This window comes from Tupaia chinensis, unplaced genomic scaffold, assembly GCF_000334495.1.
Source record: "Tupaia chinensis unplaced genomic scaffold, TupChi_1.0 Scaffold145257_1, whole genome shotgun sequence".
In the NCBI taxonomy this organism is placed as follows: Eukaryota; Metazoa; Chordata; class Mammalia; order Scandentia; family Tupaiidae; genus Tupaia; species Tupaia belangeri.
In genome coordinates this window covers 923,069-937,966 of record NW_006205117.1, presented here as the reverse complement: position 1 = coordinate 937,966, position 14,898 = coordinate 923,069, and the positions used below count along the sequence as shown (strand labels likewise).

General features: G+C 36.6%; 1 protein-coding gene and 1 long non-coding RNA gene across 4 annotated transcripts in view; one reads left to right on the top strand and one right to left on the bottom strand.

The window, feature by feature from the left end:
* Positions 1 to 14,898, top strand: part of ANGPT1 (angiopoietin 1) — a 277,865-nt gene that overhangs the window by 52,661 nt on the left and 210,306 nt on the right. The window lies entirely within an intron of this gene.
* The window catches only part of LOC102471142 (uncharacterized), a 48,636-nt gene continuing 43,712 nt past the window's right edge, over positions 9,975 to 14,898 (bottom strand). Inside the window, exons 5-7 of the long non-coding RNA XR_001369696.1 lie at positions 10,722 to 10,829; positions 10,594 to 10,618; positions 9,975 to 10,187 (exon numbers count right to left, since the gene is read on the bottom strand). This is a non-coding gene — a long non-coding RNA (uncharacterized LOC102471142). The remainder of the gene's footprint in view (positions 10,188 to 10,593; positions 10,619 to 10,721; positions 10,830 to 14,898) is intronic.

Sequence of the window (14,898 nt, the reverse complement as noted above, 5' to 3'; positions counted from 1 at the left end):
TTACATTGTACGTGTCTTTCTGATAAATTTTGAGTTTTTGAAAACAGAAAAAATTAACTTTGATTACTCTTCCCAGCACACAGCAGGAGGATTTTTGGCTAGATACTCAACAAAAATTAATAGGAAGTTTACTAATGTCTGATTTACGGTTGTTCTCAGACACTTATGTGGACAGATTGTCTATAACAGAAGCATAAATAGAATGTGAAAAGGATAAACTCTAGGAGGTCCATAATACATATTTAAGAAATCTAAGTACTTTGCCAAAATTGGTCAAAATTTTAGCTAATCACACATAACTTTTTAAACTAAAAATTATAATTTTTGAAGGAATTCTAGAGACTCTGGAACATTTTCAAGGAATAAAAATGAGAATAAGAGTGAGTTTTTCTCTGTACTTTTCCATGTTCTCTATCCTTTTTGCATCCAAATAAACCCTGTGATTTTGGAAATAAAACTCAAGTTAAGACTATTCATTAAGTAATGAAATAAATGGATAGTACAAAGCATCACAAGCTTAGGGAAAAGACAGGATTCTGATGTGATTGGAATGTGATGCAATGTACTACGGTGAGTATGTGCAGAGAGAACCACTGTTATAAAAAATAGTAGTTAGGAGATGTAAATCAGCATGCATTGTCAGTCCCCAATAGGGTGAAGTGCACAGATTCTAATGACCCTTCTTAGGTGTCTAGACAGAAATATCCCTGCAGGGAAGAAGAATAACATCTCAAGATATGTTAATTTGATCTAAAACTCCATTTGGCATGCTGAATTTCCCCTTTATGGTACACTGTGGGGGAGAGGGGTTGGTTTGTTATTTGGTCTCTGGATTGCTCTGCCATTTAGAAAAGGATAGAGAGCCACATTTATCTCCCAAGCTAAAGTAATCATCTGATCTACAAGTCATTGTCTAATGTGCTTGGTCAGGCTAAATAATTTTCCACTCTCATAATTGTAGTGATAAAACTGATAACTGAACTTGAGGCTAAATAGAGCCCCTGTTAAAAACTCATAAATAAACTCATAAATATGGGTCTAGCAGGTGTCTTGGTGGTTAAGGGCGCTGGACTTTCACATGGCCGAACGTGGTTTGAGTCCCGAACCTGGCAGCTTGCTTTCTCTCTTTCTCTCTCTCTCTCTCTCTCTCTCTCTCTCTCTCTCTCTCTCTCTCTCTCTCTCTCTCTCTCTCTCTCTCTCTCTCTCTCTCTCTCTCTCTCTCTCTCTCTCTCTCTCTCTCTCTCTCTCTCTCTCTCTCTCTCTCTCTCTCTCTCTCTCTCTCTCTCTCTCTCTCTCTCTCTCTCTCTCTCTCTCTCTCTCTCTCTCTCTCTCTCTCTCTCTCTCTCTCTCTCTCTCTCTCTCTCTCTCTCTCTCTCTCTCTCTCTCTCTCTCTCTCTCTCTCTCTCTCTCTCTCTCTCTCTCTCTCTCTCTCTCTCTCTCTCTCTCTCTCTCTCTCTCTCTCTCTCTCTCTCTCTCTCTCTCTCTCTCTCTCTCTCTCTCTCTCTCTCTCTCTCTCTCTCTCTCTCTCTCTCTCTCTCTCTCTCTCTCTCTCTCTCTCTCTCTCTCTCTCTCTCTCTCTCTCTCTCTCTCTCTCTCTCTCTTATTCTGTCCCTCTCTGGTCAAATTAAAAATAAATAAATAAATAAATAAAGTTAAATAATAAAATACTTCTTAAAAAAATCCTCACAAGTATTTAGGAAACTCCACACATAAGCAGATATTGATCTGAGTGTCTCTACTTCACAGCTTTATTTAACCACTTTTTTGATGGTTTGTTTTCTAGAAATTTGTTATAAGGTACCTGTGCTTGATGGAGACAGAGAGAAATAGAAGGCGAGAAACTGAGGTAGAAGATAGGGACTCTAAAAATATTGTTAAGGTAGGTCCCAAAATGGAATTACAAAATTGCTAAGTTTTGAGGTTGAGGCAGTGGTGGCTCAGTGATTGACCTAGGCAACATGACCTAGACCTAAAACAAAAGCTTTCTCTATGGCCCACCACATTTCAGGAAAAAGATAACGTTTTTTATGGCCCAAACTTTGAGACAAAAAAAATCTCCTGACCTTGGTACCCAATCCAAAATTAGGAAAATAATTGGAACCATCCAACATGCGCCCCTCCCTGCCAGAAGGGGATACATACACAAGTCCCACCCAAAAAAAGTCCCCACAAATCTCTTCATGACCCAAAAAAAAAAACCCTCACCACAGTTCTTTCTTGACAACCCATCTTCCAAGACCCCTCCCTTCTTGGGCGCTCCATTTTTTTCTCTGTTTTTTTTTAATACCCCCCCAACTTTGCTATAACTACTCTCTGTGTCCATGACTCTAATTCTTCCTGAGCGTGGGACAAAAACTCATGTCTCGCTGTGAATGTTAGCCTTATCACAACACTTACACATTCCTGCATCATGTTTTGGTGCATTGGCCGGGAAACCCCTACCCTCTCTCGTTCCTGTGTCTAGATCACCCCCCAGAGATGATGGTCATGCTGCAATTCCTTCTCCTCCATTCTCCTCTCAGGATTTTGGGCATGAACACACAGGCACCCACTGTGAATTTTAAGACTCCAGGTCGGGGACTCAAATCACGGTCAACTATGTGGGAATCCAGTGTTGTAACCATTATGCTTCATTATGCCTTCTGCTGGTTCTTTAACCACATTTTAAAGATTCCTTTAGGCATTATCCATGACAGCTTCAAAAAATGTACTTTATAGGCATATGGATAATCTTTTTAATCATTTATAGAGTGATTTTTGTTTTTCCACTGAGAGCAGGGTGAGCACTAATGGTCCTGGAATTTTGAGCTGATTTGCATGCTCAGCAATATTGTTCAACAAACACTTTGACCAACTGACATAAACAGAAGAACATGATCAGGTCTACTTGGCATGTAAATATGTCCTTGAAGAGTGATTTTCTTTTTCCTCATGAACTGTGACATCTGCAGGAAATAGCTTGATGTTCAAGGTTCAATTTAATCCTAAAAACCTGTCCTCTTCCCTAGGTATCCTGAGCCAAAGTAAGATGTACTTTCGAAACTCCTGGTATTGCTAAATATCTTGCTTAATACTTAATAGTTTAGGGATTTTTGTTTGGCATTAGGCACTGGTGCCAGTGATTCAGGATGATATATCTACATGTAACCCATGGACAGCTGAGCCAGTTTCTCCCACAAAGAAGATATTATGCGACATTTTCAACAAATTTTGGATGGACATTGACTCTTTTTGGAAACTCTAAATGTCATTGCCATCAAGCATTGTAAATCAAAACCAAATAGTCTGAGTCTGTACTTAAAATCTGAGAGAGCACTTGAACCAGAATTCATTTTGTGTTTATTTATAGGATTTCAACAGTACTAATGGCTCAATATCGTCTTATCTTTTTAGTTACAATGGTATGCTATTATACTTTCAAAAATCTTTCATTACTCTCCTTATATTATTAAGTACATCACAGATGTTTGAGTTCTGAAAATCAGAATTTATATCCAAGAAAATGTTAGTGACAACTTAACTCAATCCCTTGTATTTTAGGTGCCTCTAGAGATTAATTAACTTTCTCAAAGACATTGATTAATAACAGAACTAGAGCAAGGATTGGAACTGTGGCCTTCTAAAATCCAGTCACGAACTCTCCACTAAGAAATATTTCCTCAACAGTCAAATCAAAGAGATTCTATGGAAAAGGGGAAATCTATTGAGTCAGGTAGATACTGTTGCAGACCTTCGAAATGACTAAGACATTTAGAATTTATGGTCTTCTAGAGGGAGACAGCTAAGAAGATGGAGCTTGTGTCATACAGATACTATGACAGAAGTATACAAAGCAGAAAATGGGAACACAGACAAAAAGTAGGTGTAGCATATGAGAAATATAAAGTTAACCTAAGAGTTCCTATTGTCTTACTGAAATAAACTTCTCTCACAAGGTTTTAATGGGCTTAGTTTGCTTATCCTAACACTTTTTTTTCTTGACAATCTGTTACCTAATAGTGAAATACATTATGACAGATAGGGCATTTATAAAATATTTAAAATAAAACTCCATTAAAATAGTATGCAAAGTACAACATGAAACTAGGTTAATTGGGAACATAAAATTTCACAGTGCAATATAACCCATGCTGGTCTGTCTTAATGGGTCTGTACTACCTTTTGAAAAAAATTCCTTATTTTCCTTTTGCATTTCTTCCCAGACAATTAAGGAAAATACATTTTGTTAAGTTGTACTCACAATCTTATTTAGAGGTTGTATGTATAAGCACATGTGAAACATGTAAATATTTAAGTGAACTCTCAATTCTCCTTAGTTTCCAACTAAGTAGACAGACAGACACACACACACACACACACACACACATGCGTGCGCACACATACTTGCTATCTGAGTTTAGGAAATGATGAGACTTTTCTTTTTATCCGCAAAAGTCTGACTCTTTTTAAGGACGTTGGTTGGAGGAGAGCTGGACCAGCCAGTGTACCATATGTCATCTTATTTATTCATCATGATGGACTTCTGAGGTTGTTCTTATTTCCAACTTGATAGTCAAGAGAACTAAGGATTGGGTCAGCCTGTAGCATGTTGGTTAAGGTGACTGGATTCCATCTGGCTGACTACACAGTTCAATTTCACCAGTGACTTGAGAAATATGCTGAATGTGTGTGGATGTGCACCCAAAAAATACTGGAGAGAGGAAAAATGTAGGAGAAAGGATTGGGATGTGCCCATTCCCCATGGCAGGTGCTTGCTCACTTTCCCTCTCTCTCTCTCTCTCTGGCTCTCTGGTGGGTACAGACACCTTCTGAAAAAAATAATAAATGCTAAACTAAGGCTTAGGAGTTAAATAAATTGTGTAAGATCAAATAGTTTGTTAGTGAGGATGAATCAGAAATTCAGGAAAAAAGATCTTCAGACTCCTGAGCTGATTTTCTCTCCACAATGCTCCACCTACCACATTAAGGACAATCCTGAGTGAATGAGAGCAAAATCTGTTTAGAAAACAGAGAGGAAGAGGCTAAGGACAGTTCATAGGAGGGATGACAGAGAAACTCAGAGGAACCTGGTAGCCATCTTCAATATTGAAAGGATTACCAGGCTAAAGTAGCTTTTATGATTGCTTTGCATGGACCTTAGGGATAGAATTTAAACCTCTATGTATATGAAAGTTTCAGGGAAGCATTACTGTATGAAATAATTTTCCAAGAAAAATGACTAAAGATAGACTGCACTTGCTCAGAAGGTAATCTGTTTTCCATTATTTTAATTATTCAGTTATAGGTTTTATAATTTCATAGTCTATTACCAAAAATAATCAAATGTAAAACTTATAACTTAATGACTTTCTTTTTTTTTTTTCCCTTCTGATCGTTAGTTGAATAATCTGTGCAGGTAGAGTAAGTACCAAGAGAACAATTGAGTGACTCGAAACAGATAACCTATCAATAGATCATTGTCATGCCAGACTTTCTGTGAGAATTTCCCTCTCCTTGACCTTATCCAAGTGTATAAAAGATGAGTTGAAAAGTGCACCTCTTTTCTCTAGTTTAAAGTGTCAACAAATGATATGGTTGGGATAACTTTAAAAATCAAGAATCTCATGTCTTCAAAGTGAAATTTAGGAAACATCTTCTATTACCGGGACCAGCAGGTGGTGTGGTGTTAAGGTGCTGGACACTCCCATATGAATGACCACGGTTCAAGTCCCAAACCTGGGGCTTGCTTTCTCATATTCCCTCCACCTCCCCCATGTGTCTCTCTGGTCAGATTAAAATAAATGAGTGAATTAATAAAATTAAAGAAATAATTCTTTAAAAAAAGAAAATATTTTCTATTACCATAGATTATTCTGAGCTATTCCTACTAAATTGAGAAAGTATTTCTATATGTGAATGTGTTGGGACATCATCAGACTGGTGGCTTTTTTTTGGCTTTGGGTTTTTTTTTTAACTATATTTATTTACTTATTTTAATTAGATCTGAGATAGACAGAGAGAAAATGAGAAAGAAATCTACCAGTTCTGGGACTCGAACCACGGTTGACAATGTGCGAGTCCAGCACCCTTAACCACCACACCACCTGCCGGCCCCATAGGCTGTTGGTTTTAAGAAGACATGTTAATGTTTGTAAGAAACCATTGATTTTCCAATTGTGGTATTAATATGACTTTGAATTTAAAATATGCCCTTTTTAACTTAACATGAGCATGAAACCAAGTTATAATCACCAATGTGTTTACCATTTGTAAATAGAAATGCATGAAAATATAGACTATTGCCTCATCCCATATTTGCATTTATCTGTATCTGCATATTTGTCTTTATTGAAGGAATGAACAAATGGAAACTTATTTGCGCAATAACCTCAAACGTGTCACTTCACCTCTCTGAGCATCTATCTGAAAACTGAAGGGACTGGATCAGAAATCTCCCAAGTATTTTCTATCTTTAAATGACGAAGCATGTCCAATTGGTATTACATTAAGCCCTAGGAGGCTCAAGAAATACTCAAAAATAAACGCAATTAAAATAGTAAATGTTTTTATAATCCTCTGTGGCTTGCAAGTCATGTCCTCTGAGCAAGTCGGAATGCTTGAGCCCCCAATATTACTTACCACCCACCTCTCTGCAGACAGTTTCCAGATCTTCCTCTCCTGCCCTGACCTTTTCTATTCTCCCCAGTCACAGATTTCTTTCTGTTTATGGAACATCTTTACTTAGATGTTCTGCCATCACCTAAATCTAAACATGGGAAGGAAAAAGAGAGAGAGAATTCATGGTCTCCCCTCAGCTCATCTATTCTGTTTTTCCTCATTCTGGTTTTCTAGGGAATGATCCTGCGCCTCACCTCCCCATTCCCATTCATCCACCCTCTCCTGGCTGGTCCCAGTTCTGCTGATTACTACACAATGTTTCTCATTTCTCTACTTTTGAATTTCAACATTTTCAGCCTGGTCCAAACCCCATACATCCAGAGTCTTTTAAGAATCTCCTGGCAAGCCTACCAATCTGTGATCTTTCCTTATTTTTATGGACCCTACGAAGAGCTTTAGAACAATTTTATTCAAATGGCTTTTAAGCAGCAAGAAAACTTTCCTAAGTCTAATTTAGCAGCTGGTATGTGCCTTTAGGATGGGATTTATTTTTACATGTAAATTTCAAATGAAATATTTACTTATGTAAGTTGTGTCTCAAATTAAATTAAGAGCTGGTTTAGCATTGGAAGCAGATTCTTTCTTTCTTATTTATATAGATTTCATTGAATAGCTACTTGTGTGAAACACTCTAACAAACTCTCTTACAACTATAAACACAGATCAAGTATGACTCTTTTCCTTAGGGAGAGTATTTCTACTTAAGTAAAGGAAACTAAGATTTGTTGAGTATATTTAGGCACTGAGTTTAAGTCATGATATAAATGATCTTAGGGTTTCTTGAGAACACTGTACAATGGAGTAATTATCCTCATTTAACAGATGAGGATAAGAAGATTAAAAGTGGTTAAATAGCTTACTCCTCTGCTTCTGAAGCCCTAGTTTTTATTCCACTGGCCTATGCTATATTTAATGGTTCTTAAATTAATGACATTTCCAGATTAAGGCTGATATTATAAAACTTAGTGATTTTCTAAGTAGTTATATATGAGCCCAACTGATTAATATGCATCTTTTTTTTTATAAATAAGTGATCCTGTTGTTACTGACATGAAAGATTTATTATTGAGATTATGGACATTATCATACACAGTATTTCATATTCCATAATATATAAGAGAATCTATATGTGAACAATGTTATAAAATGAAACTATGTTATATTTGGATCTCAAAAATTCATTGTACATTTTATTAGTTAAATAATGCATGCTACTTTAAAAAAGAATATAGAATATTACCATTCTATTCTATTAATTATTTTATATTTTCTGCCTTTTTATAAGCTTTGGTAGAAATATTTTAGGATGCTTATTTCTCCAACTAAACAGGACTGATTTTATTTTTTTTTTCCTTTTAAGACCACACACCACATAAAATGGATTTGTGTCTGGAATGGTTTTTGTCAACACACTTCAAAAGAACATATCAGATAATTTCCATGATAACCATGGCCTAAAATCTTTATCAGGTTTAGATTTATGTAAATACTAAAGATAAACATATTTTTCCTTGCCTGCCAATTGATTGCCTTTCAAGATTACTTTAATAAATACATACAGTATATGGCAAAGTTCTTTAGTTTCTTTGTTTGGAATAAAATTACCGCCTCATTTGGTGTCAAATTTTTTAAATTTGACATAGAAATGTTCAAGTTATGTTTAGTCAATATTTGAAATATATATGCATATGTCTGAACAATCTCATCAGAAAATATCATTGAAATGACTTAATCTGAACATAAGGCCCTCCTTTTCAAAAGATGAATAACATGGAGACAATAAAGAGGATGAAGTTAATGACAAAGAAGTAGGAAAAGAAAGTGATAGGAGGTAGAGAATGAGGGGAAAGAAAAACAAAAAAAAAGAAAAAAATATAATGATAACATTTCTGGAATTCTATATGGACCATTATTGACAGAAGCTTCTATAGTTCCTCCATTCCTTATTCCTGCACTATGAAAGAAACCTGAGACCTTTCTTCTTAGCCTTGGGTCACTGTGGAGAGTTAAGTTGTCTCTATCAAGCTCTAAAGAGTAACTAGGTTCAGTATGGCTTTAGAGGTTGACTTCTGTGTAATAGTCAAAGACATGGGATTTTTCTGACACCAGAGATTGCTAATGATCAGATCCATCAGATTATAGTGCAGTGGAGGAAAATACTCTCAAATGGTTACGGTTCCCTAAACAGGGTCTGCTGACTGATCAATGGACAACTTCAGTCTCCAGTGTAACAGTCCTTTGCTTTTCAGAAACATGAAGTTCAACTGGGGGAAAAACAAACAAACAAACAAACAAAAAACTATACTAAGATAAAAAGATACCTGCCTGTCCCCTTTGTATCCGTTCTAGTCTAGCTGCCATTATCTATGATTCTTGATGATCTATCCCTTCTGTAGCTTGTCAGTTAAAAGTACTCACCAAGACAAAATCTGCAATAATGTGTTTAGCATGTTTAATAGAGTCTGGTTAAGTAAACATCCTCAACAAAAGAAGCAAAAGAGAGCTTAAAATAAACAGAGCTACTGTGCCAAATTCATAATTACTTACACATTTAGCACTGTGCCCATCTTCTAAGCATGGTCATTAAAACCAGATTTGTGTACTTAATATAATTGTCTTGAAACCATAACTGTTCAAATACTATAGCCATTTGCATACTTGAGCCTTTTCCCCCTTCTCTTTTCTCCTACAGCTTTATAAAACCTGGAATTTATTACACAAAACTTATTTCAAGGTAGATAGTGATAACACCACTTACAACAGGCCAGACTTGCAAATTTTTGTCAGAAAATTAGTAGGTCTTGTAGAGTCAGCTGTTCCTTGGGGAGATATATGCTTAGTAAGATTTGTCTAGTCAAGTACTCTTTGGGAATGTAGAAGTTTCATATCCCAAACTAGAAGAATAGCATGGTTACTTTCTTAACAGACTAGTTAAAATAATAATCTTCCCAAATATGTACTTATTAAAGTAATATGTGATATTAGAAAAATATATGAGCTTTAAAGAAAGTTCTGGAAATGTCATCTACCCTCACTGGCCCTCGATTTCTGGTCCAGCAATTTCTGATGGTGGTAGTGAGAAATGTAACTACAATGGAAGACAATTTTTTAAATTTTTTGAGACGATGATAATAAAATTGAGTGACTGGCATTTATACTCAGTGTTATCTTGTGTTAATTGTTTAAATATACTAGCATATAATTTCTCTTATTACATTTTCTATGTTGTCCATATTCATGCAAGTAAGTTTCTGATTTTCAAATATTTCTCCCAGAAGGATCTAGAAATATATATTCTTGTGTAAACTTCAGTGGTTTGTTCTTGTCCCAGTACGAGTACTTTGAGTTAAGACATTCCATTGATGGAATGGATGATTGACGTAAAATGAACACAGAATGTGAGCGGCTGTCCTCATGGGTCAGTGTTGGGTTCTATTTTGTTTAACAACATCATTAGCGAACTGAGAAGAGGAAGTAAGTTGCATGAGAAGTACATCTGCAGACGATAAATGAAGATGAACTTCAAATTCCTAAGAGAGGAGAATATAAATAGAGTCTCAGAAGGTTGCTGAAATTGGTAGCAATGAGTAGAAAGAAATGCAGACCTAAATAACAACCTTCCATATAAGCACAAGAATGTTTTAATAACGTGAGACCCAGAAAGAGGGAAAAGCTAAGCTAACAAATAAACAGTACAATTTGCCAAGGGCACTAAAGCCCAAAAGAACATAGGATTCCGTGATGATAAGTGCAATCTAAATTTCTCTTTAGTCATTTCATCTACTCTACTGAATTCAGATCCTTAAGATTTTTCCCCTGGAATTTCTTGCATCTAACAATGAAATGGAAGAGAGTGTGGTCTAACATAGTGTTGAGACCAGGGCTCAGCTCTGAGGCTGAGCATTGATACCATGTGGCCTTGGAGATGGAGCTTACCTTCTCTGACTCTCATGTTCTGCTTCTGTAGAATAAAGAAAATTATTAGGTCATGAGAAAAGTCATGACATATTTTCTCTATGCAGAAATGTGTCAAGACTTTGCCAACAATCCAATGTATTGCATACCTATGATTGTTCTGAGAGGAAAATGAGCCTGGCACTAGAATGTAAATTCCATGACTTCGGAAACTGTGGTTTACTCCGAGTTGTGTCTCCAGTCCATATCATGATGCTCTGTACATGGTAAGAAGTGAAGAAAAAGATTTTAGAAGAATGTTTGAATTAGAGGGTTGTTCTGAAGTTATATAATTTCTATATATTTCTCTCATTTTACTTGCTCCCTTTTTAGGAAACAAGCATTATTTTTATTCCTGGAGGCTAGAGCTTTGTCATTCAGTTGGGGTTTCTCAGCCAATACAGGATAATATGTGGAGTTGTACAATTGTGGAATTGTAGACACAATCTCAGTTCTATTGAATTGCAAGTTGCATTTACTGTCTTTTGATAATTCTTAAACACATTACATTTTGAGAAGCACATGCCTGTTCCCATTAATTTCTCTATAAACCATAGCAGAGATCTGAATTAAATACCTCCCACTTTGCATATTTTAAATACTTAATATTATACATGTTTATCAATAATGTTTTATTTGTTTGATTTTACATTTGCTAGAGGGAGTGTGCACTCAAGGGAGAGAGAGACAGAGTGAGAGAGGGAAAGTAAAAAAGTACCCCCTACCGTGAGGCATGGTCGCACTATAATCCCTTCACCTCCATTTCTCCTTCCTTTTGGGATTTGGGGCACACACACACATACACACACACACACACACACACACACTCACCTGGCATGTTTTATAAGCCACAGGATTTGACACTTAATCACCAGGTCATGGGCTGGTCCCAATGATATATATTTTTTTAAGTATACAATCCAATGACAAATTTACTGACAAATTTACCTACACCACAAACTAAATTAGAACACTTTCATCACTCCATAAAGAGCCTCTGTGCCTATTTGCTTAATTTCTTACTGTCTCCCCATGCCCATGCACTATTATTTTAATATCCACCACCACCATTTCCCACTTTTAGACAGAGAATTATAAAAGGGCAAACAAATATATGTCATTCATTCACACTTCACTAAGTAAAAGTAATTCCTGAATGAGTTTCACTGTGGTTTAGATAATCACTGACCATTTCTAAGTGGATTTGCTAAGCAACTTAATGTTCAAATATGATTCAAGGTGGATGTTTTCCCCTTTCAGGGAGCAAAACATTTTCAAATAATTTATATTCTAAACTTATTAAACACATATTTACAAGCAAACATTACCAGTGTAGTTAAATAAAAGTCATACGAGTCTAGTCTTTTTCTTTAATTTACTAGTTGCAAAGCATTGCTATTTAAGCAGGGCCAGGCCTAGGCCAGCTTATATTTTTAAACTTAGTTAAGTTGCTATTTGAAGCTTTGCTTTTGTAAAAGTTTGCCTTAGCTGAGCTTTGCTTTCTTTGGGAAAAGTTTCTTTAGTCATTTAGTCTCCTCTACTGAATTCAGGTCCTACAGATCTTTCCCCTGGAATTCCTGACTAGGCTAATAAATAATTTCATTCGCCCCAATAGCTCTGGCCCTATCCTTGGCACTCCCACCTCCCAACCCCAAGAGGAGGTATTTCAAATGATCTGCTTTAAAATCTTCCATGATTTCAAATTGTGCAGGTTATGAAGTCCAGAATCCCCAGCACATATCCAGTCCAGACTACTTTTCCTCTCTCTTACATGCCACTCACACATTCCCACGTGGCCTATTGGATATGCTACTCTTCTTGCTGTTCTTGAAACTTGCCAAGCACATCACATATCCTTCTCTTTGCTCAGGTTATTCTCTCTGTGTGGAATGCTAGCTCTGCTTGTCTCTATTTTGATATTAAAATCTTATTTAGACGTCAGCTCAAACATTTCTATGACTACTTTTCTGAAATCCATACTTATCCTCAATCAGAATTGCTGTTTTTTCAATTTGTGGTCACTATACATACACGCATACACACACACACACACACACACGCACACACACAATATTTTAAAAAGACAATCTTGCTATGTCACAATCATCCCGGCTCTGCCTCTCAAGTAGCCAGAACTACAGGTCTTCACTACTGTGCCTCGCTTTCACAGTGACCTTACACACCACCTCAGCCTACTGAGTAACAGCATTGACCCACATGTGTTACCATGGCTGGGCCTAATGTGGTATTTTTAGACTCAAATTTAGTAAATAGAAGGATTAGAACTTTGCTGTAATTAATTGTGTGTTCCTGCCACATTTCCCAGTATCTAGAACATATATAAATTTATGAATGGACAAGGGAATCTATGAAATCTGTCCTTTGAAGATGATTGAACCTGAAATAGCTAACATCTGGATTTTGGGCACATGTGCACCTGGCATGATTTTCAAACTGGGTTTCCAGACTTGAACTGTGGTCACCCATGCGGGAGTCTTGTACCTTAACCATTCTACCACCTGCTGGCCTCCTCCTGGCCATCTTTATCACTCCTTTAATGATTGATTCTGCAGTGCCTGCTCTCCTCTTGTGGTTACATTGGGTTATATCCCCATTTCAAGATCCTTAACTTAATCACGTTTGCAAGGTCTTTTCACCATTAAGGTAACCTTTTACCAACTCTGATGTTTAGGATGTGAACATTGTTAGGGGGCCATTATTTAACCTACCATAGAGACCAAAAATATGGGAAATATTAGTTTAAATGTTAGATAGACAAGAGTAAGTAGGCATGAACTCTACCCTCAAGGTGCTCAAAGTATTATGAGGAATCAGCCACATAAACCAAACATGACAGTGACTGTGACAGGGTGTCAGAGTGCTTAATTCAGCCAGAGGGTATAGCAGAGAGTTCTACCAACATTCACTTGTACTTACACTACTATTAGCACCCTATAAAATTTTTTTTCACTAATTTTCTATGGATAAAATACTACACTAAATGTTTATTTAGATCATTCTTATTTTTGTGAAGTTCCTCCTCCCCCAAAACAAGTATGACCTTAGGAACTAAAGTGCTTTCAAGATTTCTTTCCCTCTATACTGATGTTAAAATTTTAAATTCTAAAACAAAACTTAACAAAACCCTACCACAAACCCATTTGATACATTCCATAAGTAAAATTCTAACCAAGACGTTGATTCATATGTAGGTCACAGCTTTGCTGGTTATGTTAAAGCCCATGACAAATTATTTTTTCAGGAATGAAATATTACCTGGTTATGGACACAGCCATGTGGGTATGTTTTTTTCTTAACTCTTTATTGCTTTTACTTTTATTAAATCATAACAATCAGTGTCCTAAACCAAAAGATCTGTGACAATCTGCATTTCAAAAGTAATATTAGTCTATAGAAAGCATTTTCACTCTGTAAAAGCAGTGAAGGTCCTTTGACCACACTCCCACATTCCAGAATTTTCTACCTCATCAAGACAAAAGCAATCCAAAAAAAAAAAAAAAAAAAAAACAATGAACTGGTTGCTGGATATCCAGCAGAGTTGATTCTTTCTGCCCTTTTGGAATTTAGCAATAGGGTTTTGTACTTTCTTTAAGCTCCCATTGGCTCTGGGGGGAAAGGACAAATAATTAACCCTGGAGTAAGAAGCATTTCACTGCAGACTCTTCCTGCTGGGTTAACAAACATCTCTCAGAAAGAGAGCTCCTTGGGGGTGTCTCGCTCAGTGTCATTATTGATTAGTGACACCCATTCTCTTAGGAAAGCCTTTGGAAAGTTAAGCTTCAAGGGGGTTTGATAATTAGGGATGAAGTTTTTAGTTGCTTTTTGTCCAAATTTGTTAACTGAACTGTTAAGTGATGAGATGCTGATTAGAGAGCCTCCCTGGGAAGTCCTGGTTCCACTCACTTGTGTGTGGCTCACTGTGCTCCTTCTTGCTTTAAATGACTCTTCATTCCTCTTACAGCCCTGCAAAGGGCAGAGTATGGCTGCACAGCTTGACATTGTAACAGATAAGCACTTATTCATTAGAGTGATTTACAGCCACTTATCCTCAACTACCTGGTTTTACATCCCTTTAAACATCTGAACTACTAGCCTTGAGTTTTTCTTATTTACTTATTTGTTTTTGATTTTAAAAAGTACCTGGCAGGTGCCCATGATGGCTTGTTTTATCTTAGCAAGGGGAAAATGAAGGGAAACAGCTACCAGCATCGCCCCATCAGGGAAGACTATGAGAAGCTGAGCTATATAGAAACCATGATATCACCA